The sequence below is a fragment of the Euprymna scolopes genome, chromosome 4 (genome assembly GCF_053919585.1).
Source record: "Euprymna scolopes isolate OS-2025 chromosome 4, ASM5391958v1, whole genome shotgun sequence".
Lineage (NCBI taxonomy): Eukaryota > Metazoa > Mollusca > Cephalopoda > Sepiida > Sepiolidae > Euprymna > Euprymna scolopes.
The window spans coordinates 81,776,478-81,801,847 of NC_136485.1; the positions used below are offsets into that span (position 1 = coordinate 81,776,478).

The 25,370-nt window shown below is 34.3% G+C and overlaps 1 protein-coding gene across 2 annotated transcripts in view; it reads right to left on the reverse strand.

Moving 5' to 3' along the window:
* Positions 1-25,370, reverse strand: part of LOC145268547 (uncharacterized) — a 997,234-nt gene that overhangs the window by 340,899 nt on the left and 630,965 nt on the right. The window contains exons 3-4 of one of the 2 annotated variants that reach the window (XM_080124030.1): positions 21,572-21,682; positions 4,126-4,231 (exon numbers count right to left, since the gene is read on the reverse strand). The gene's annotated coding sequence lies outside the window, so the exon portion shown is untranslated. The remainder of the gene's footprint in view (positions 1-4,125; positions 4,232-21,571; positions 21,683-25,370) is intronic. The other variant, XM_080124031.1, reaches the window with a different exon arrangement.

Sequence of the window (25,370 nt, forward strand, 5' to 3'; positions counted from 1 at the left end):
GATGAACTCATAGCACTTGTGGTCCCGACTAACTTGACAAGGAACAAAATCCCACCCCTTTACTGTTGAGATTCCTAGATGTTGAAAAGCTTTCTACTTTAACAGTTTCTTCTCTCGAACCACTAGACTTCTGAATTCCCTGCCTGTTTCTTGTTTGACTGATTGTGTTAACCTGCAGAAATTTATAAGTAATGTGAACAGATATCTCACTGCTCAACTCCCCTCGATTCTATGCTAGACACGATCCCAAATAGTAGCCGCTTAGATTCGACATGGCAATGTACCTTGTTTGGGATGAAAATGAGTAAAAAAAAAAAAGGGTAGAGCAGATGAAACGTTTTTGATATAATAATAAATATAACGATAAAAAACTGACACATAATAACATAAATAATTATCATATCTCAAAAGCATAGTCAATAATAAAGATTGTGAGAGGATAAATTGCTTTATTTTTATTAGTTTTTCTTGAAATAAAATAGGTTGAGGGCAACTCAGTTTTTTCTGGTACTTGTAAACATTAGGTTAACAGAAATTGTTGTTGAATTACATTTAGCTTGAGAGATAGTAACCAGTTTGTGCACACCAAGTGTATTACAATGGAGACGGATGAGAACTCAGATGTGGAGAAAGTATATTTGGATGGCAAAGCTATTGAGGCTGTTCATAAATTTTATTAATTTAGTGATTCTATCGAAACACAAGAAGGGGCCGTTGCTGGTATGATTGCAGGAATTAAAAGTGGATGGAGAATGTTCAAGGAACTTCAATCATTATTAAACATAAGGATGTTTCTACTGTCAACCAAGGAAGGAGTCTATCAAGCATGTGTGTACGTGATGATGTATGGAAGTTAAAACTGACTAATAAGGGTTGAGGATATGAGTTTCATGGAGAGAAATGATACAAGAATATGATGGATATGTAATATGGGTCTTAAAAATAAGTTTAGATCTGATGATCTTAGATCTTAGAAGAAGATTAAATCTAAACCGTGTAGGTAGATGTGAACAGGGCAGGAGACTGCGATGGTATGGCCACATTGAAAGAAAGTGTGACAGTTCTTGGGTTAATAGATGGAGAACAACTGAGATAGTATGGTCAGTTTGCAGAAGAAGGCCAAGGAAAACTTGGGAGGAAATGATAAGGATGGATTTGAGAGAAGTGGAATTAATAAAGATATATACAGAGATATGTTAGTTTGGAAGTAAATTTTTAAAGGCCGACCAACATATGTCACTCTGCAAAACAATTCTTAATAATGATTATTGTAATTATGATTATGGCGGTAATCATGATTCTGATGGAGATCGAGTTTACAGTTAATATTATAGAAAAAGTATTCAAATAAATGACACAACTACTTTTTACGAATTCAACAAATTAAATTTTTAAACAAATTTATTTAATAATTGAGGAAAAAAAATAAATAACGTTTCATTTTATTATAAACCAAACAACAAGTAACGTTCGTGCGTTACTAAATAATTGATACGTGTGCAAATAAGCTATGTGTGCTTGTTAATAATTTGCTACAGACTGGCTGCTCTCATGAAGAGATACATAAATGGAGGATAGAAAGGGAAAATATAGAAATAAAAAGTGATGCAGATAAAAAAAGATGTTACACACACTGTTTTTTACTATTCTATTTTCTTTTTCTTTGGATATTTTTTATAAGATCATATCAGCTCAATATCAGTATTGACTTTTTCATAATATTTTTAATTGCATTCAAGACTTTTTCGATCTGACCTATTGCACTTGTTAAAGGGGTTCTAAGTAGGCATGACCCTCACATATACCATAGTAGAAAATTGTAACCTCAGATTTCAATGAGATTTAAACAATAGGTAAATCAATAAAAAAATATATACAGATTTATAAACTTTGATGATTAGATAAAGTGTTTGGTTCAAAATTCCATACAGGTTACCAAGTCCAACATTAAGATTTCTGCATTCGACATGAATATTCACAAATTTGAAAACATGCACCTAAAAAGAGTCAGAGGGTATATCAGCCAAAGTGTTGATAATATAACAACCAAGATTGCTTGTAGTCGTCTGAATAATGTCCATCACCATATATAATAGAATAGGGACGTTTTTCCCATTCACAAATGCTGCCCCCCACACGTAAATCGAAAATGGTTACACTACATGCCAGTACTATTCGATTTCATCCGCTATAACAAATTGCTACATTATTTTAGAATAGATTAACTATTCAAAACAAATCGTAACGAATGGTGGTGGAAGGATGACTCACCAACTTAATATTTTATACTCAGCAAGTTATGACCAGAGCAAATATTTCATAGACTACTCTTACTGTGAACCATCGCAAATATTTCGTTTTGTCGCTATGCGTTTTTATCTTTCACATAGCACTTAATTGCCATAAAAATAATAAACGACCCCTTTCCTATTTACTTGTTATTATAACGACAATTTCATTAGCTAATCGGACATAAACCTTCATTCCACATTTCGCATTTTTCGAACACTACAGAATGAATTCGTTTACAGTCAACACATCACCAAACATCCCATTAGTTATCCGTTTCGATCGATTACGAACACAGTATAATAATGGGGTTAATAACATTCCCATAAAATCTTCTTTACTGTTATATTGATCTTCGTGTAAACGCTTCTACTATCATCGACTTTGTGCGTGTGTTTTGTCAATTACAATGAGACAGTGACAGAAACATCAAAAGAAATAGACAGCGAGAGGGAAAGCAAGAGAGAGGAAGAGCGAGAGATAGAGAGAAAGAGAAAGAGAGAAAGAGAGAAAGAGAGGCGAACAGACAGAGAATGTGTGCATATGTATATACTTGTGCTTATTTCTTCTGTTAATACTACTTTTATTACTATTAATGTTACTACTATTATTCTGTTAATACTACTATTATTACTATTAATACTAATTATTCATCATGACTTTGGAGAAGAAAGCACATTTTTTCGACGTTCGACGTTATTACTTATTCCTACTTGTGTTGCCCTCATTTCTTACTTTAACGAGCACATCATAAAAACATTTACCTCGGTTTAGAATGGGTTCTCTTACTGTTACAGAGAAAAGGTGTGCGTGTGGTTACCGGACGTCTTAATGCATTGTTGCTACTGATTCTATTCCTATAATACTATGGAAACATCTTCTACTACTACTACTACTACTACTACTACTACTACTACTACTATATATATATGTATGTATGTATAATAAAGATAATTATAATAATGTAACATCTTCGTTAATATGCTATAGAAACAAACTAAATGGCTACATTGAAGCCGTTAACAATGCCCTATTTTGAAGATGTTTGCTCCCAAGTATTTGCGTCTTTTTTTTTTTTACATAAATTTCATATTTTTTATTTGCAGTGAAGTAAATACGTGAAATTGAAATCATGGTCTTTTTATTTGTTTTTATTTTTTGGAAAGTAAATTTTTAGATAAATACAATTGTACTATATTACACTACTAATACACTCTACAGTTTACACCAAAAGTTTGCCATTGTTCTTTGCATTGGATTAATAAATTTACCTTGTAAAGCAGAAATTGCTAGTCATTCATTTATCCTAATGCAGTTAACAGCCCTGAAGATGGAATCCAAGATGGTTATATGATAAAGACACGTAGAAGTTAAGATAACTCCACTAAGATTATTATGAATATATAGCACATCGATTCTACAAATGCAATGCATTTTAGCTTATTATGCATATTAAAATAACTTTTAAAAAGTTTGAAACTGTCTTTATCATATTTAAACAAATCCAGTTTGAAATTTTATAAAATCTCTAAGTAAATTTATAGAATGTATAGACATCGCCTGTCAGAACTGCAGATGATAATTATATTATTTTAGAGATTCTCAAACATAAGTTAATCTTTATTTCCTTACATTTTTCAGCGTATATGTGATATGCTATACAGATGGCTACTACACAGCGAGACATGATGGAGTATGTAAGTACCTCCATTGACCATCTGTAAAATATAAAACATCCAATGTAGGAACAAATCATGGGAACATCAACCTGAAAGAACGGTTGGAAATGACTTATATACCATACATTACGACCATGTAATCCCTACAGCCACCTACCTTGAAAACGCTGCTGTGAAACCTGACATAGTTATATGGAATAAGTCGGAAAGAGTTGCAACCTTGGTTGAAGTGAGTGTCCCTAATGATGGAGGTCTGAACAGAGCTGAAATGGAGAAACAGACCAAATATCAAGGTCTCATGTATTATATGAAAAGAAACGGGAATCTTAGAGAGATATCAATCATATCAGTTATTATAGGTGTCGCAAGGCTTATGAAGAAGAACCTGAAGTCCTACCTAACTAATATTCCTGGTGAAGTGAGTGCAAAAGAGATCCAGACAATTGCACTTAAGGAAACAACGAGGATGCTAAAAAGAGCTCTCGGTTGGTTTCAATAAAAAGCAGGGCAATGTTGGCAGCTGGTTTGGCTGCCCTATACCCAGCGTTACAATCTTCAAAGAAAAAAAATTAAAAAAAAAAAAAAGAAAGAGAGAACTTGAATGCACCATTCTTGGATATCTTCATTCTCTCCGTATAGAGAGTTTGTTAGAGATCATGACGTGAGGATACATCCTACTTCAAATAAACTCTCACCAAATATTAGCAAAATAAATCATGTGCTGCAGCCTCCTCAGGACATCCAGCACGTCCACCAGATTGGGGATGAAGACAGCTCCTCTACTTATAGAGGACAGTTCTTTGTATAATAAAGAATCAAAAGATGTAGACAAGAAGGAACTCATATAAAAATATGAATAAAAGAAATACATACTGGCAGTCCGGCACCAAAGATAAAAAGGATACCAAGCAGGAAGAGGTAAACAATGCTGCAAACTTTTTTATATCTCTGGGAATAAACATGGTCAACCATCAGAGTTTGATGGAAATGTTTCTGGCTACCTATCTTCATCATTTGTAGCAATATAAATCAGAAAGAAGCTTAAAAGTCCGGCCATAGTCAGTTACATAAAAGAAGGTTCTCCTGTTTTACTACGAATACTACTTAAAGTTTGAAAAGTGGAGCAAGACATCAAATGAAATAATAGCCGAGATATAAAATATACTGACCTCCAAGAATGTAATTGAAAAGTAATTCCCTATTTTAAATTAGTAAAAATTTATTAATATTTTTTCTCAACTTTCTTCTTTGGGATTAGTTGAAAGAGCAAATATCTGAAATCATAGGTTTACTTGCTTCCCCTAGAGCGGTGGTTCCCAACCTATTTTGGGCCATGCCCCACCTAGGCATTTCTAAAATCCTGATGCCTCCCCTTTGTAATATTTAATTTTTATTATTAAAAATCCCTCTGTTATTCAGTGAAGTAAGCTTAAAAGACCATTAAGATTCACTATGAAACAATTCACTGTTAATAATAATAATAATAATAATAATAATAATAGTAGTAATAATAATAATAATAATAATGAAAAAAAATAACTCATTCTCAAATTGCCCTATAGTCTTTGGTATAGTAAGCCCAAGGGTGCACGTCCTGCCCATGCCCCACCAAAATATTGCCATGCCCCACCGGTGGGCCATGCGCCCCACGTTGGGAATGATTGCCCTAGAAGAAGATGTGTTACAATCCCAAGAGATGAGGAAAACCGGTTCCCACAAATGAACACTTTAGTTAGGTACAAAAATAACCCTGGACAGATCCGTTTGCTTTCACTGATAGGTGCACCTCAGGCGATCAGCAATAAACCAACTCCAACTCCGAAAGGAACAGGTAATACATTATAGAGCGAAGCCGCTATAAATCGAGCTGTATATATGAAAACAGGTTAAATTGAAAATATGTAAATGTTGTTCAATAGGAAATAACAAAGTAATACGTGAGGAAATTTCCACTTTGGAGATATCAAAGGATCTTCAGAGATGAGTCAAACAGTAAAGAGATTCATCGATAATATAAATAAATTGAGAAATATTAGCAAGAAACTTGTCTTCTCAAAGGGAATGTTAACTAAAGCCACTTATACTTCATTAACCAACATTCAGATCTTTGCACCAGTTGGAATCGACATAAATGGCGTAGAATACTTTGGGAATTAGAATATTTAAACCGACTCTCTCTCTCTCTCTCTCTCTCTCTCTCTGTCTCTCTCTCTCTGTCTCTCTCTCTCTGTCTCTCTCTCTCTTTCTATTTCGTTCGTCCTCTCTCTCTCTCTCTCTTTCTCTTTCTCTCTCTTGGTGCAACATATAATTTAAAATATCAAAATTGAGCCAAGAGATATACGAAAATAAACTCTTTCTCTTTCTCCATGTCTTTCTCACTCTGTGTCTCTATTTATCTATCTCTCTGTCTGTCGCTGTATGTATGTATTATGTCTGTCTTTCTGTCTCTATCGTCCCCACTCTCTCTCTCTCTCTCTCTCTCTTTCTCTCTCTCTCTTTTTATCCAGTACAGCAGTTAGTTTAAAGTATCACAATTGATCCGGGATATATGGAAATTGATACTGTTTCTCTCTCTCTCTCTCTCTCTCTCTCTCTCTCTCTCTCTCTCTCTATATATATATATATATATATATATATATATATATATATATATATATATATATATTTATATATATTTGTCTATATGATTGGTTCTCTCTCTTTCTCTTTTCCTATACATCAGGTAATTTCAAATATCAAAATTAAGCCAAGAGATGTGTCCATCTCTCTTTGTTCCTTTTTTACTCTCTGTCTATTTATATATCTATTTCTTTCTTTCTAACTCTATCTCTTTCAGTAAAGCCAATAATTTAAAGCATCAACATTGAGCCAAGAGATATATGAAAATGGACGTTCTTAAGTAATTTTCACAGAAAAATCTCAAGGGACACTTAATTTGCTTGATGGATGCACAAAATGCTGGGTTATGCCTCATGGCTAGAGCACGAAGAAAGTAACACTGATGTAATAGCGTGATTATATGCATTAAAATTATTGGCCAAACGATTATAGGGGCACGCTATGCCGGTGTGAAACTGAACAATGAAAAAATATTCTAATAAAAAAAATGTGTTTTGTAAGTATCAAGTCTTAATGTGACAATTTCGAATCAAAATTCTTATGTATCCAAAGATAATCCATGAGTTTGTTTAAGCATATAATCATTAAAGTCAAGATGGTACGTATGAACTGCAAATAAAAATTAAAACTAACATTTCGTTAATTAAGTTAACCGACGAGATGTGTTAAAATCCTTAGACAATGAAATCACGGCAGCCAATAATTGGCAAATGCGATAAAAAAATATTGTGGAAAAGTTGATAATTTAAAAAAAAATGGTTCAATTTAGTATATAATAGATTTTGGGACAGACGCTTCAGTCTCCAGAAGCAATTTCGTTCTGAAAAGAGAAACTAATAGGCAAAATGAAGAGTTTCCGAACATAAACACAAACATAGAAGTTTAAACGAAAATCTTGGCTTAAAAGACAAGTATACTTGAAGGTGTACAAGACAACCCTAACCATAACGCTAAGAGAAAAACTGTGAAAAAAGGATTAATGATTGCTCGAGAAGAGAAGGATCGGCGTGCACTTACTTTGAATACTAACCAAGAATTGTTTTTGTTGTTGTTGTTATCCACCCTTTTAAAGTTTTTTTTTGTGCCCCGGATAACGTGATAGTTTATCGTCTGATCCTTCCATTATATAAGAGGGGAGATCCCCTTGCCTTTTTTCTTTCACCACAAAACGTAAATGTAGTTCACTTTTGTCTGGTGAGATACTACAAGACGGTTACGTCGCGGAAAGGGGCAATTCTTTCGCAACCTAAGGTAAGTGCACTTGCTCCCTTCTCGATCTGAGCGGTCATTGATTCTTTTCTGGAAATTAATTTTTTCACAAAACAGCCCACGTCAAAATTTAACCTAACTCTAACCGAAAAAAAAATTAATCCATTATAAATCTTACAGAAAAATAACTTTAAAAAAGCAACCTAAGCCTTACATAATCGGCTAAAAAGAAGGATTAAACAAATCATAGTAAAATAATTGTTTGCTATATTTTCTTTTTAAATAAATAAATATTAAGTCATGATAATCACCATGCAACGAGTGTTTTTCTCCCTAGACTTGAACATTTTTACCATTTTTTCAGTTTTGAAAGTCTCTTAAAATTTCCATTAACTTTTCACTGTATTTTTTTTCGTAACAACAAAAAATAATATATTTTATTGAAACTACCATACGATGACAGTTATCTTCTTGACTGTTGATGAATTTGTGTAGAATTGAAACGTTGACCAAGATAATGTATGGAAGATAAAATCGAATGTTGCAGAGAAATGATTAATGTGGCTCTGGTACCAAGGGTGCCAGAAAATCGATGTTTGACCTTTATTAGCATGTATCTTATTTTGCCAATTTTGATTTATCTTTGCATGAATATAAAGGATAACTTATTATTTTTTTACTTCATTTTTAACCACTTTCTTTTTAATATTTACCGGCGGTTTTGTTAAAACATCAAAGTTTTCGTTCTAAACCTTTCAGTTGTTTACAATTTTTCTGTTTGGAATTTTACAGACGCGTGCAAGCGTCATATTTCATTTTTGGTGTATTTCTTAATGAAAAAAAAAGCAAGCAATACTAATGTCATACTTCTTTATTTAACTAAATTTATCGTCCTAAACAAAACAACACTACAGCTTTATTTAAAAACTTTTATCGAAAAAAATCAATTCAGGTAACTTGATTATGTAGTAGAGCTGACATCTATTCAATGATCAGTCTATTAAATCCAAAGTAGCTGATCAGCAGCTTGGATCCCACCAGTTTTGGCAAATAACAAATAGGATCCTGAACAGAAGTGTGCGTTCTATCCCAACCATTATCAATGGACCAGAGGTCATCTCGTCAGCGTCAGACAAGGCCAAACTATTTGCAAAGAACTTTGCAGCTAATTCTACCCTATGCGACGAAGGCAATCAACTCCCCATATTTCCTCCTATAACACGGAACCAGCTAGGTAACATACAAATATCCGTGCATGAGGTCGCCAAGCTAATAAAAAACCTAGATTCCAGTAAAGCAACTGGCCCTGATGGCATCCCAATTATAGTGTTAAAAAAGCTTCAACCAGAACTTGCTCCCATACTTACGAAACTATTTAAGCACTGCCTTAAGGAGAAGTGCTTTCCGACCCCGTGGAAGACCTCATCAGTTTGCCCTGTATTTAAGAATTCAGGTGATAAGTCCTCTCCCTCTCAGTACAGACCAATAAGTCTCCTGTGTGTTATGAGTAAGTTGCTGGAATCCATATTAAATAGAGAAATAGTCAACCACCTCAGCAGGAATAACCTTCTTAGTGACACGCAATATGGTTTCCGCTCTGCAAGATCTACCGTAGATATGCTGACGGTTATATCCCACAGGATTAGTGAATCTCTTGACAAAGGCTTCCTTTCTAGGGCAATTGCTCTTGACATATCAAAGGCCTTCGACAAGGTATGGCATAAGGGTCTACTTCACAAGATTTCCATCTACGGTATAACTGGAAATGTTTTCTCAATCATTAAATCATTTCTCTCCGATAGGTTCATAAGAGTAGTGGTAGATGGACAAAAATCAGAGGCCTACAATATAAATGCTGGAGTCCCTCAGGGGTCAATCCTAGGCCCAACTCTCTTCCTGATCTACATCAATGACCTCCCTAAACACATACTTAAATCATTCGTTGACATCTATGCTGATGACACGACCATCTACGGCAACACATCAAAGGCTGTAAATGACAAAGTTCTCTCGGATTCTCTCTCCTCGGATCTCGAGCGCGTGGTTCAGTGAGGGAAGATGTGGCTGGTTACCTTTAATCCATCCAAAACCAAACTCCTATCCTTACATCATCAACGCTCTGATCCCCAGCTGGCATCAATTGTGATGGATGGCTCTCGTCTGGGTGAGGCCTCGTGTTTTGACAAGCTTCTGGGTTTGACCTTTACTCCTGATCTGAAATGGAACACGTACATCAAGTCTGTTGCCAAGGTCGCTGGAAAGATGGTGGGATCCTTCTACCGCTCCAGAAGATATCTCACCCCTGATGCAATTCTCTATCTATATAAAAGCCAAGTACGTCCAAGGATGGAATACTGTTACCATATCTAGGCAGGAGCTGCCAAAAACAGTCTATCATGCCTTGACAGAGTACAAAATAGACTTTGTGGTTTAGTAGGGGATGCCCTTTTCTCTACTCTGCAACCTCTCTCCCACAGAAGAGACGTTGCGAGCCTATCCTTGTTTTATCGTTATTTTCATGGCAGGTGCTCGTCTGAATTCCAATCCCTGGTACCCCCTCGCCAATCTTTCACGAAAAACACCCGTCTAGCTGAATCCACTGTGAAAAATTTCCCCCACTCTATATCTGTACCTAAATCAAAACGCGGATTCCATGAACAAAGCTTCTTTCTTAGAACTGCACGCCTGTGGAACTCTGTTCCGTCTGCCTGCTTCCCTCCGGACTACAACTTGGATGTCTTCAAGTCCAATGTTAACAAATTCCTAATGAACCGCCCCCCTAATTAAACACTTCATCAAATCTCCACACTAACGGAATGTACTTGCAATAACCCTTATCCCTGAGTGGCTTCCGGGCCTTGATAAGTGATGATCACTGTGTAAAAAAAAAAAAAAAAAAAAAAAAAAATGTAGCCGCTTTCAGACTCAATCACAATACAGTTCCAGAACTGGAAACATGCCTTTTCCACAAATGCCGGTGGAAACTCGACAAATACTCGGCGGGTGGCAATGATCAGGCTGGCTTTAGCGTTGTGGGAGGTCGTGTTGGTGATGTTCTCGACGTATGATAAAATGAAGTAGTCCAGCGGGTTCAGCTCAGGGGAAAAGGTAGGGCCAGTGAGAGTAGGGTACAAAGTCGTAGCACTTCTTTTGAAGCCAAGACTGTGTCTCTATGGACTTATGAGCTGGCGGCGAGTCCTGCAGCGGAGATGTGAGGTGGCATGATGTGATCCTCACTTGAAACCACACCAAAGACCGTAACTGTGGCTAGAAACTTTGTTGAGTTGTGCCCTCAAGCGTTTAATCGTCTGGATTTGCATTTTAAGGGTGCTGGTAATGGTCCTGTTGTCACAACTTGGATCGGTAGAGAGCATGAGTTGTACAGTGGTACATCTCCGATCTCGCTCGTTTAACATTGTGTCACTTTCAGACATGATAGAAGGCTCCTATCGCTCTTGGGATTTGTACAACTGGTAGATGGTCTGCAGCAAAAAAAAAGAAAAGAAAACCAATTTTCATCGAACGGAATTGGAATCATGTCTTTTTTAGGGCGACAGTTTTATCTTTTTGATGTATGTACTACCAACATTTACGAGAGTTTTTTGTAGATATGCAAGTCAATACTGCTTTTCCGGAAACTGATGGTTAAGCAGCTCTTTTTATCTGGACAAAACCATGAAAAGAAAGCTTTAAAATCCCTGTTGCCATTAGTGTGTAGCGTGTCATTAATTTCTTGTTACACAGCACCTGCTGGTGGTAGTTCCCCTTTATTTTTAAGATTATATTTTTTGGTTTAATTTTATAATAATTATGATTTCAGACACAAATTCAAATAGTAAACATAGGGTTAAACGTGAGCACCATTCTATTTCCATAATTTCTTCACTTTAATTTAATATTGTTTAAGTTTGTAATATCTGGTTATTTAGAGACATGCTATGGCGTATTGCTAGTGAGTTTTGAGTGTTGATGAATTTGTGTAGAATTGAAACGTTGACCACGATAATGTATGGAAGGTGAAATCGAATGTTGCAGAGAAATGGTTAATGCGGATCTGGTACCAATGGTGCCAGAAAGTCGATGTCTGACCTTTGTTAGCATTTATCTCATTTTGTCAATTTTGATTTACCATTGCATGAATGTAAAGGATTACTATATTTTAAATGTAAATTTTTTATTCTTAACAGAAATCGCTCCACACAAAGTATAAAGCCACTTGATGTAAGGAGTTAATAAGAATCTATATATTAGCGTGTGTGGTATTTATTTATTTTCTGTGTCACACTTACATCCGAGTCGTTTAATTGTTATGTACTTCCATTTCTTGTAATAAATAATTTTACCAAGAACTCTTCATAAGTTTTGGTTACGGTTTGGATTATAGCTGATGGCACTTAAGTCATCTATATTTTATAAATAATTTTACCAAGAATGCCTCATAAGTTTTGGTTTCGGTTTCGATTGTGGCTGAAGAAACTCAAGTTATATACATATATATATATATATATATATATATATACATACATATATATACATACATATATATATATATATATATATATATATATATATATATATATATATATATATATATATGTATATGACTTGAGTTTTATATGTTTTTTTCATAAGTTTTAGTTTCGGTTTTGATTCAAGCTGATGCATCCAATTCATATGGATATATATTTTTTTATTTTTGAAATCGCAACTTTATAATATATAAAAATCGACGGAACATTAACTCTATAATAATATATACGAAATCTGCAAGAATTAAAATATCATATTTAAGCGTACTTTACGACCGGGCTACGTCAGGCGTCTCTGCTAGGTTAGATAAATACTTTTTCAGTTTTTAACAAAAGAGCTACAATAATATCAGAGCGTCTCCATTTACTCTGAACATCTAAAGAATTCCAACATCAATATATTACATATGAATCAGTCCTTTGTAGAATTTCCACAAGTCCCATTAGTGAAAAATAATTACCAGAAAGATAGGAGATGCCTATTAACTTTAGTCTGGAAAAGAATAAGGCTATAGGTAGGAGGAACACAGTCAACAGGAAAAGAGTCATACCAGAACAGAAATATTACAACGAGGCATGAAAACAGCAACAACAGATATTCCCCGTAAAGGTAGCTTCCATCAGAAATTTATAGTAAAGCAAAACTTGTACAATCCCAAATCGCATGTCACCTGAACAAACATTTTCGAGTCTTAGAATGATTTGAAATAATGCCGGGATAAGCAGAAAAGCACTGGTGTTATTTAAGAACATTCCTTTCTTTTAGAATAATTGCACAACCAAAGTAATAAGAGTCGAGTCTACTATTTAATCCATAATTGGACAGCGAGTAAATGAATTCATACGTTTCTTAAGTGAAAGACATGTAATTAAGTTCAACAGAGAACTGATTTAATTTTGGGAAATCTACACCAAAGGTCATGATTACAGAAAAGGTGAAAGTCAAATTTTGGCGATTTTTGCTGTCTCTGCAACCAATTATGAAGTCCCAAATCTTATAAGATCTTAACATTTATATTTGACCGCGAAAGTTTAGGTCAATGTTGAAATTGTTGAATTTCAACTTCTTACTTTTCCAAATTTAATGCATGGAGTTTTTGCTTTTTGAAAATAAAAACCACCATGTAAAATATCAGCCTGATCAGATAAATAGCTTTGGGGTTATTAACGTCACCATATCATAACATTGGGAATCCTCCATACACTATCGAGAGATGTAAGACCTTGGATAAAACTTTGGCTCATTCTTACCTTGTCAGGTGAAGATATGCAGTTTCACTATAAACATGCTCTTGGTTCACACACACACACACACACACACACACACACACACACACACACACACACACACACACACACACACACATATGTTTTTTGTTAACAAATATGATTTGACAAATGATACTGAACTGATTTTTATCAGAAAAGAAGTCACTTATCATTAGAATTTCAGATATGTTTGAGTAAAATCTGAGTAAAAATTCTGATTCAGTATTTGATTTTTATTTAAAATATTTATTTTAATTTTCCAAAAGTGCACATATACCTGGTTTATGGTGATACCCTGCCACTCCTGCAAAAAATGCTACCATGTAAAGGATGCCACCCATAGACAAACTGCAACTCGTGCAAAAAATACCACCCATGTGAAAAATGCCACTCATGCAAAAAACGCTACACATGTAAAAAATGGCACACATATAAAAAATACCATCCATGCAAAAAATGCCACCCACACAAAAAATGGCATACATGTAAAAAATGGGACCCTTGTAAAAACTGCCACCCATGCAAAAAATGCCACCCATGTAAAAAATGCCAACCATATAAAAAACGATACCGATAGAATCATTAATAAAAATCATAATCATTTCTGCAATGATAAAAAATTTAGCACAAACAAAACTATAGTACTTTGGCTACCAAGTTTTACCCATAAATATCCTACAGTTTTTATTTTATCATTATTCAACGATATACGGCGGGCACTTTTGTAATAGATTCATTAGTAGAAAGTCTGATCTTGAACGAGCTTACCGAAGCATAATCTCCCAAATTCATATATGTGAGGTTATCTCATAGATAATGTCTATCAAAATAATCTCCAGATTATTCTAGAACTGAAGACGGTTATCACAGCATTCTTCTTCTTCTTCTTCTTCTTCTTCTTCTTCTTCTTCTTCTTCTTCTTCTTCTTCTTCAAGCATCAGATCTGTTATTGCAAGCATCGATGATTGTGGCTTTCCAATTCTCTCTGAATATGATCGTTCTGATGAGATCTATATTCGTGTTGCGAGTGACCCTGTTGAGACTGTAAGTGAACTTTGTTCATTGTCTTCCTCTGCTCTTTTTTCCGGCGATTTTTCCCATCAAGCTTTTTTTCCAAGCCGTTCACCCGCGTTATATGACCAAAGAAAGTTAACTGTCTAGCTTGAGTAGTAATCTGCTGTAATCCGCTTTACACATGACTTCTTCATTCGTCTTCCGTTCTGTCCATGAGATTTATAGAATTCATCCTAAAAACCATATCTCTGCTGCTTCCAAACGACTTTCGGTCGCCTTCGTTACTGTCCAGCATTCACAACCGTAAAGGAGAATTGACCGTATAGTCAATTCATAGTATAACATGTCAGAAAAGTAAAACTACAGAAGCTATTATTTTCACATGCAAATTATACATGTGAATACATTATATTTAGCATAAACTCCTTCGTAAATTTTCTTTTTTAGAGACTGACATGTGCACGAGCAGAGATGTGTTCTCTTTTATTATATATAGAGTATATAGAGAGACTAGACCTTCTAGGGCTACATAGTTTCTCCCCCCCCTCTCTCTCTCTCTCTCTCTCTCTCTATCTATCACACACTCACTCACTCTCTCTCTCTCTCTCTCTTTATATATATATATATATATATATATATATATATATATATATATATATATATATATATATATATATATATGGATATATCTAAACCTTGTGTATTGCTTTATTGCAGGTCAATATTTTTTTATTTTTGAAATTGCTATAAAACGCAGAGAAGTGAAATTTGGTACACTAGAAAAGCATACCAAGGTGCCTTATTTCTCTGATTTTTGTTAAATTTGAACAAATATTTGGAAAATTATGCTACCTTTTCTATTTTCTGATAATTTTAATTGTGTATCATTTTATTGCAGGTCTCCCAAAAATGCCTAGAAAGGATCGATTGACAGCTAGTGAAAAGGAGTGTGTTGTTGCAGGCCTTGCAGAACGTTTATCTCTCGTAGATCTAGCAAGGAGTTTGGAAGAGATCAAAGAACATTGTCTCCATTCGTTGAAAATCCAAACATCAAAGTAAGGAAGGACAAAAACACAAGAAATTCAGTTTCTGCTCAACTTATCAAGCATCTGGGTAGTACAGTGCTGTTATATTTGACAAGGCTGGAATGTCTTCCTTGTCCAGAAAGACATGCTGCAATGTCTTAAACGAAATTGCAAGAAGCATTAAGCCCATAGCAAGACCTGTTTTAAACCAAACTCATAAGGAAAAACATTTGGCTTTGGTTCCGAAATACATGAAAACCAGCTTTGAAAATATTTTCTTCACCGATGTGGCCAGAGCAACCCTTGATGGACCAGATGGTTGAACCAAAGCTTGGAGTCCTCTTGGATTCCTTACCCCTCATCGATTCCATCATAAATTGGGAGGTGGAGGTGTCATTCATGTTTTGGGCTGGAATAATCTGCGATGAATTAATTGGACCATTTCAAGTGCCACAAGGTGTCAAACTGACAAGCCAGTTATATATTTTATTTTTTAATGAGCATTTGTCACCATGGCTTGATGACCTTCCCTTAGCACACCACCATAAATTAATTTATGTGCACAACGATGAACCCTCCCACTCAGCCAAGGCTACGACATCCTACCTTAAGTCATTAGTAGAGAAGATTTGATGACATGACCACCTTGTTCTCCAAATATAAACCCAATTGAGTAGCTCTGTTCAATAATAAAGACGAAAGTTTATGAAGTAGGCGTTCAATTTTCGTCGAAGGATGAACATTGGAGGAAGATTTTGGAAGTTCCCTATAGCATCATATAATATCAAATCCACCGATTGACATCATCTGTTGACAAGAGGCTATTGATAAATAAATATTTCCTTAAACAAAAAAAATGTAAAATTCGTTCTTGTTTTTGGTAAATATTGTTACTAGATATGTTCTTTATTTCATATGAATAGAAATATGAAGTTAGAATATTGCTTTATTACTGAAAAAATACATTTTTAGACACTTGCAATAAAGTGATACACACTTAAAATTATCAGAAAATAGATAAATTAGCATGAATTTCAAAATATTTGTTTAAATTCTGCAAAAATCAGGGAAATAAGGCACCTTGTTATGCTCTTTCAGTGTAACAAATTTCACTTCTCTGCATTCCATAGCAATTTCAAAATTAAAAAAAAAACATATTGTAGTAAAGCGATACACAGGGTTAAATTAAAGAAAAAAAAAGCGATTGGGGCTATTAAAAGAATTTCAACACTCTTGGTAATGTTTAACCATTAATTTATCGATTTTTATTATTGCTTATGTTTGAATTAATGTTTTGAAACATGATAAAAATCATAAATCTATGGCATCACGTCAAAGCTATACTTATTTTGTTATGATAATGTTTTAAGACCCACTTATACGAATATCGAAATAGTTCAAGGCTTCGATTTTAATTTCCGTTCATGGCATTTGCTTTATTTGTTGTGAATTTATTATTTAGTATTAATGTAATCTTTTCCATTCCTAAAATAAGTTAAGATATTTACTTAAAAAAATTGTGCCTAACGAACAGAAACACAGAGAAGTGTCCCATATTATGAGTGTGGAGAGCAAATACATATTCCCTCCAATCGCATGTTGATCACCCTTGTCCATTCGTCCATTCATCTGTCCACACTTTTCTCAATAACTACGCCTTGGAATGTTTTGAAAAATTTTCACAAACATTAAACATGATATGAGTAAAAAAGCAACAGAACGGATTTTCCGGGAAAACTCCAGTTGCTCCCCTAGGGGTGCCTTTTGAGTTAAAATAACTAAAATTGACACATTTGTGCTTATTAAAAAATTTGATGCCTTGTATTTTTATAAAACTTTCTGAAAAGTTGTAACTAACTGATTTCTATATAATTTTGTTTGTCTATATTTCGTGATGACTATTGGGTGTGCCTCAGGAGCTCTTTTAGGGCTAATAAAAACGCTCCATTTTTGGGACTATTTTACAATATTTGTCCAAAATTTTCTGTGTATGTCTATATAGCAGTTTTGCAGGGTGCTGCACTCAAATTTAAATATGTTAAGGCCTTAGAGACTTTTGATGATGGACTTAGTCATTTCGTATTTTTGCATGGTGCAGAACTCAAATTTACATATGTTAAGGCCTAAAACGGCACCGTTGGTTCATTTTTCCCAGGATATGACATCCCCTGGGGACTTTTGGGGCTAAAGGGGGCGGGGAGCAAATGCTGAGCTTAGTCATTTTTTTTATGCCTCGTTCACTGTGCACTCACGGGGAAACATGCATGCTTCACTTGTTTTTAGTAGAATGATAGATCCACTCATAATATATGGCACGTTTTTATAATTGTATAATATTTGTAAAATTTTTTTATTTATTTATGAACTATACGTTGGCGAACTATGTATATTTATAGATAGACTAGCAGGGTGAACGACGTTGCTCGGGATTAAATGATGATCAACGAATGATTCACACTCTCATATTTTTATTGCCATCGAAATCGATAAAATCGCCCATTTTTCAATCGAATCGATTGATTGCCTGCTCTAATTAGGGACCCACTGCGATACACCTGGAGGAAGCTTACGATTCTTCTTGCAGTAACTAAGTTCACAATATATGGTAGTCTACATTGCACTGTTCATTTTATAAAATTATTTTTATATATAATGGCTTGCATTAATGTTTAAAATGCAAAAGTCTAGACAGAAACATTCATTTCCAGCGCGACCTTGTAATATCAAAGAATCTACTATTGATTTTATATGCCTGGCATTACTGCTTGTGCGGTGATAATTAATATGGCTTTATACAGAAACATTCATTTCAAACGCGCCCCTGTCATATCAGAGAACCTGCTGTTGATTTTATATGTTGGGCCTTTTGACTTGTGTGGTCATAAAACTTCTCAAATGCACTTGTGATGTTAGGCTATGTAAGATGCTCACTTCAGTTAAAATCGCCCGATCCTTCTGTCATCGGATTATTTGGATTATCAATGATTGATCCTTATCGAAGATATTCTGACACAAAATCTTACTAAGAACAGTGCCAGGCACATAATGTACTTTAGTGTGAAATTTCATAAAAATTGACCCAGCCGTCTTCGAGTTTATAAGGAACGAACTCACAGACACACAGACACAATAACAAAGTTCCTTTTATATAATAGTAAAGATGTTTTACAACATGGTTAAAGTCATAAATCTATGACGTCACGTTAAATCGGTAATTATTTTATTAATATAATATTTTAAGGCAAATTCATAACAAATTTAAATATCTACGTTTGTAGAACATCAGATTGAGATCTGAAGATTTTAGATTCGATTTCTAATCATGACAGCCACTTTACTTGTAATTTAGTATTAATGCAATATTTTCCATTTTTAATAAAAGGTAAGATATTTCGGTATTAAAATATACTTCTTACGTTTACAAAAATTAGGAATAGTGAACAGACAGACACACACACACACAGGGAAAGTGTTCCTATTATAAGTTGATAGATAGATGTAGGTATGTATATAGAGAGCGATAAATAGAAAAGAGACAGACAGACGGGAAAACGTTATGTACTAAATATACCAAAATTCTTCATTTATATTTTATATGAAAAATGAAAAATATATTCTTTGTTTTCATATAATTTTATGTAAAAAGATGTGTATGGGTAGAATCGAAACCGGGCACTTATTGTTTTCAGCCTGATACTTTCCCAACTAAACAATCCAGAATTTGTTAAGTTAACTTTTAAAATAACATTCATAAGAAAAATCGGATAGATATATTTGAAGTTTTAAGGATGTTTTGTCTCACAAGGTCACTTGGAGGTAGGGGCATGTAGATATTCAGAACATAGAGTAGAGATTCGGGACCACTTGGGTTGTCCCCCCCCCCAAATTTTATACATATGATATAAATTTTCTCAAAATTTTATACTTGTGATTTATTTCACATCAAAATGGAATGTATCTGACGTTTTATAGGGTGTTAAGATCTCACGATGAACCTCTAGATACACAATTAATTGGCTCCAGCTTGGTTTTCATATCTTGAAATTTTCATATCTTGAAAGTTGTTTTGCACATAAATCATCTAATCTGTTCCAACACCCATTAAATTTTATAATAAGGGTAAAACCAGAATGAAATAAAAGCCAAATATTACCTAAGCTAACCAATACTTTCACTTATTATTTTATTTTACTTTTCGTTGACATCCAAATATAAATTGCCATTCAATAAAAAACCACTGAGAGAAATAATTTTTATTATTGTTATTTTAATCATTACTCGTAAGGTCACGACCTCAATCAAATCTATGAGCATGAAAAACGATTCAAAATGAAATGGATTATTACTTTCTTACAGATAATTTGTGATTTCTAACAAAAATAAGATTCTACTACCCCCACATACACATAATCACGTTGACACACCGATTCTCGTTATATCACCAAAGTTAAGCAACGATGAGCCTGGCTAATACAAGATGGGTGACCATTTGGGAAGGCTAGGCGCTGTATAGGGTAGTGGGACAACACTGCTGTCAAAGGAGACAGTTGCCTTTTTTCTTCCACTAGTTTGTGGGAAACTCCTGGGCAAGGTCGAGACCCATTTCAGACTCCTGATCAGAGTAACCTAAGGTCATGGAAAGCAGGTGATTGGTGTAATATAGAAACAGGAATAATTCTGGTCATGGTTTTGTATCTTGTTGTGCTGGGTAGAAAATTCCTTTTGGGTAAAATAGCTAGAACAATCACACAGTATGCTCGGACAGAAAAAAAAACTGCAACTACTGTCTGTACAACCACAAAGAAAGCTTTGGCAATACGCCAAAAGAAAATTTCCGAGAAAAACAACGTGAATGGGGTTGTGAATGATGACCGACAATGAATTCGAGGGAGAAAGATAGATGGAGAGTCATGGCCGCCAGTGCCTGAACCAGGCAAGATACCACTTGAAGAAAAATAACAATAAACTCCCACAAAAATTTTAGAGGGTTTACGATACAAATTAAAACAGAAAATCTTTCTTCGATTTATATTCTTCAATTGCAGAAAAAAAATTAATGCATGCATTAATTTTTTTTAATTTTTAAAATAATTTTAATTTATGGGCAGGTAAATAGAAGAAAATAAATTCAAGTCCAAGAAAAGAATGTTTTCTAGATAAAATTCAGCATAAGTATTTATAGAAATTTACAAACAATTTTTAAAATCGGATTTTTATCCGATTTTAAAAATTTTTTCAAAGAATTAGGTGCCTAAAAACCATCTGTCTGTCACTCTTTCATATCTGAAAAAGTTTTCCGAATGCAGGGACAAAAAAAAAAAATTTACGTCACGTTTCCTATCCTGTTCGTTTGCAAAGTCTTTGGTATCTAGAGGTTCCACTGTACTTCCATTGTTTTTCCTAGGAAATGCTCACATCCAAATATTTTTTAATTCTTAATTTTTCTTTATATAATACACAAACATCACATATACACAGTGGTTGAGTAATATATATATATATATATATATGTATATATATATATATATATATATATATATATATATATATATATATATATATATATATCTGTGTGTGTGTTTGTGTGTCTTTCCCTATAAAAATATTAGATATATAAAATTATAAAACAAACAAACAATGTAAATGGTCCTGATCAGTACACAATGGATGACTATTTGGAAATACCAGACGCTGCATACAGATGTGGTAATCCCTATGCATATCCAGCCATTAGAAAAAGAAAACATTACAAAGTTCAGTTATAGCAACCGCGGAACTCGGAATGTGTCAATGTTTCACGTATGCACGCTCGAGTGCAGTTAGTAATCTGCAATTATAACGAATTTTATTTTCAAAGTATCGGTAAAAAGGTTGAAGTTACCTCCCCACCCCCACTCCTAAAACAAAGAAAAATAGAAAGAATAAAGTATTTACATACATTTACGATGTCTTGGTATCACAAAAGCTGTTTGCAGTTAGACTGTTGTCACATACTTTGACGGCCTCCTTTTATCATGTGTTGCTTTTTAGCAACCAACTGCAGGAGAATCTGGGGAATACGAACAGAAAATTAAAGATCAAATAAGTTGTAAATAATATTTACGCAGATAAAGAAAAAAATCCGAAAGTAAGAACACAAAATGAAAAAAAAAAACAATAGAAAAAAAAGAGAAATAGAGTAATCCAGTAGTTAATAAAATTTGAAACTTAACAAAAATTTCAAACCAAACTCCAGAAATTAGCACTTCCAAATGCTTATCCATATATATGCACATTTCAGAGAAAAAAAAACACTTTATTATCACTACTATTATGTCTAAATAAAGCTTCAACTGTATATGACTTTCACATTCAGTATGTTAGATTTTATCAGTTAGAATTTCAGATAACATTTAATCGATATATTTGAAATCGTTCAAAAACCATATAAAACGTGAACTTTGTTTAAAATTATTTCCCTCTTAGCAAAATACAATTAAACGAAAACAAATTTTCTTGAATTTTCACTAAGGACTTCCACTCCATTTTTATCCCCTTTACATAAAACTAAATTAAGCTAAATATAATCCACTTTACAATCACGTACGCCTAGTAGTTGCGTTCCAAAATTCATAATGATCGGATAATTTGTTTAATAGTGAATACTATACATAGAAATATTTACACACATACACATATATGACTTTATAGAAATAGAGGTACAGACAAGTTGAATGGAAAATTGTTTTCCGTGAAGCAAAATTTCTGAAATACATTAAGAGTTTGTAGGTCTGCTAGTATACAGTTTAGCGCATGCGCGAAACAATAAAGATCTCAGTGTGTATTCTTGAATTATTAAGCACGGGGGTTATATGTGATGGCTAGGATCAGGAAGGAGCATGAGACAGCAATATGGCAAAAAAGCATACAGACGTGATGCCACGTGAGACGAAAGCAAGAGGGAACGATTAGATTTTGAAAAGACACAGATTAGAAGTTGAAGCAGAACGATGATGGAATAACTGAGGAAAATAGCATGCAAAATCGACACTGATCTCTCTGTCTATCTGTCTACCACTTTATCCACTTACCCATCTATCTGTCAATATATAACTAATATTGCTGTCTCGCTCATTCATGATTAAGTGTAAAGTGTACTTGGGATTACTTAATATTTTTTTCTCAATAGACCTCCAATTCCAGATTCTGTCTTACTTTAATTATTCTTACTAAAATGCAATCAAGAATTATACACACAACGACAAAACGGTGAGACAGCTTCAAGGGAAAAAAGAAACGACAAAGAATCAACACAGCTATGAAGAATAAAAAAGAAGGGATACGACAACACATTTCGACTTTAAGGAAGAAAGAACACAAGAAATGATCCAATATGTATGTATGTATATATATATATATATATATATATATATATATATATATATATATATATTTGTAGTCATCGACATACAGTCTGTTTCGTTGTATCACAACTCATCAGTGCCGCTAGACTAGCATATCTCCCAAGCCAAGGATTGACAGTCGGCAGTTCTCCCACTCGACCATGGAATCGACGCCCGTAAATAACTCGTCGGAATGTCTATTTAAATAGACACCCGCCACCACTTTTATAGTGCTCAAATCGTCTGTTCGTAAACAAACAAGCAACGAGCTTTGCATTTTCAGCCAATTAAGTAGTGGGTGAAATTATTTACGACAGTGCTCTACCCAAAGAGGTGGGCTTAAAATATATTTGTAGTCATCGACATACAGTCCTGTTTCGTTGCATCAGAACTCATCAGTGCCGCTAGACAAGCATCTCTCCCAAGCCAAGGATTGAACCTAGAACCGTTGTGTTGACAGTCGGCAGCTCTCCCACTCGATATATATATATATATATATATATATATATATATATATATATATATATATATATATATATATATATATATATGCGTGTATGGGCATGACTCAGAGACTAAGGAATAAGGGTGGAGAGTTGTATGTTTTGGGTTTGATGATATTAATAGCTGATGATACCCAAGTCATATGCATATTTTTTAGTTTTTATCTAACTACTATATAGTAGGTCCTTCTAATCTATGGCTCACAAACGTGGAGATTGACCAACAGCAACGCCCAAACATTCACCAACAGATGTCTCAAAAACATCAGATGGCCAGAGACTATTTGCAATTAACAACTGTGGGACAAAACCAACCAAATCCTAATGATCAAAAAACGAAAATGGAACTGAATTGGCAACACCTTGCGAAAGCCTGCATCCAACATCATCAGCCAGGCCCTTGAATGTAACTGGCAATAATAAAATTGGTCGCCCGAGGCAAACATGGAAAAGAAGCATTGAGACTGAGACCAGGGCTACCGGAATGACCTCAGCCAAACTGAATAGGACCAGCCAGAATCTGGTCCATTGGAGGAGTGGCCTATGTTACTCAAGGAATCAAGAGGCTTAAACAAAAACAATGAACATATAGTAGGTTCAATATAATAACTTCTAGAAAATTGTCTCGATAATGATGAATAAATAACAAATCTGCATGAATTAAAATATCATATTTAAGCGTATCTTACAATAGGGCAATGCTGGGCGGCCTGCTAGTGATGATTAAATAACTTGGGGTAGTTTTAAAAGGCAGTAAGTTAAGGACAAGTCACTTGAAAACTATGATAAAAATTCTAAGTGAATGGTGGATGCAGCAAACACTTTCTATAAAAAATCTCTCTTCATACAAAGATAATATTATTTGCAACATTCAAGGGAGAATTATGGGAATATATGTATAAATGTGTATCTACATGCTATCTAATAACAATGACAGTGACATTAGTACTTTTTTGAAATGCATTCTTTGATAAGTTATTACTTATGATCATTTCTCTCTTTCTCTCACTCTCTCTCTCTCTCTCTCTCTCTCTCTTTGCATTCTCTTGTCAAGAAATTACGAAAAATTGTTCCATCCACATTCATAATTTAGGATAAAAGCCATCGAACCTTGTCCAACAGACTGTCTTTACAAAGCCTGACCTATTGTCCATCAGGGTCCTCTTCCGGTTACAGTTGCGTAGACTGCCAAAACAGAATCAACGCAATCAAAGTACATTACTTATTCAGTGATCACACATTTTCTCCGCCATTATATGTTATTTCTATTGTAATAAGAACCGGAATTTTTAATATTTATTCTGTTTTTTTTTTTTATATATATTACGAGCAGGGCTACACAGTATTGACTGGGATTATAAAAAAATAGAAGAATTATATTGTGGACCATATTAGATGCTTCTGTAACTCATTTTTGTGTTTGTCGTTGACAAACTGCTTATCTCATAAAATATATATGTTACATAACGAGAGTCGTGCTTGAATGGAAAAGTTTTAATGTCACTTAAGAGTCAGAGGTCAACTTAAACCGAAGTTGACAAAACTATGTGACTTCCAAACTGAAATTGTCTATCCCTTTTCTGGCAGCACTTCAAGTAGATACAACGTGTCCAGAGTACCGTCTCTATGGTAGGGTGACAGGCGTTAGGTGCAACGAGACTAGCTATTCATTTATCTGTCTCTGTCTGTCTCTTTCTGTCTCTCTCTTTGTCTGTCTCTGTCTCTCTCCCTCTCTCACACGCACACATGCAAGTGGTTACTTTTCTCTTTGAATAATCATTTAGTATTAATTAACATCAACAAACAGTGGTTTTTGTCAGCCGACAATTCATAACTTGGATTTATTACAATG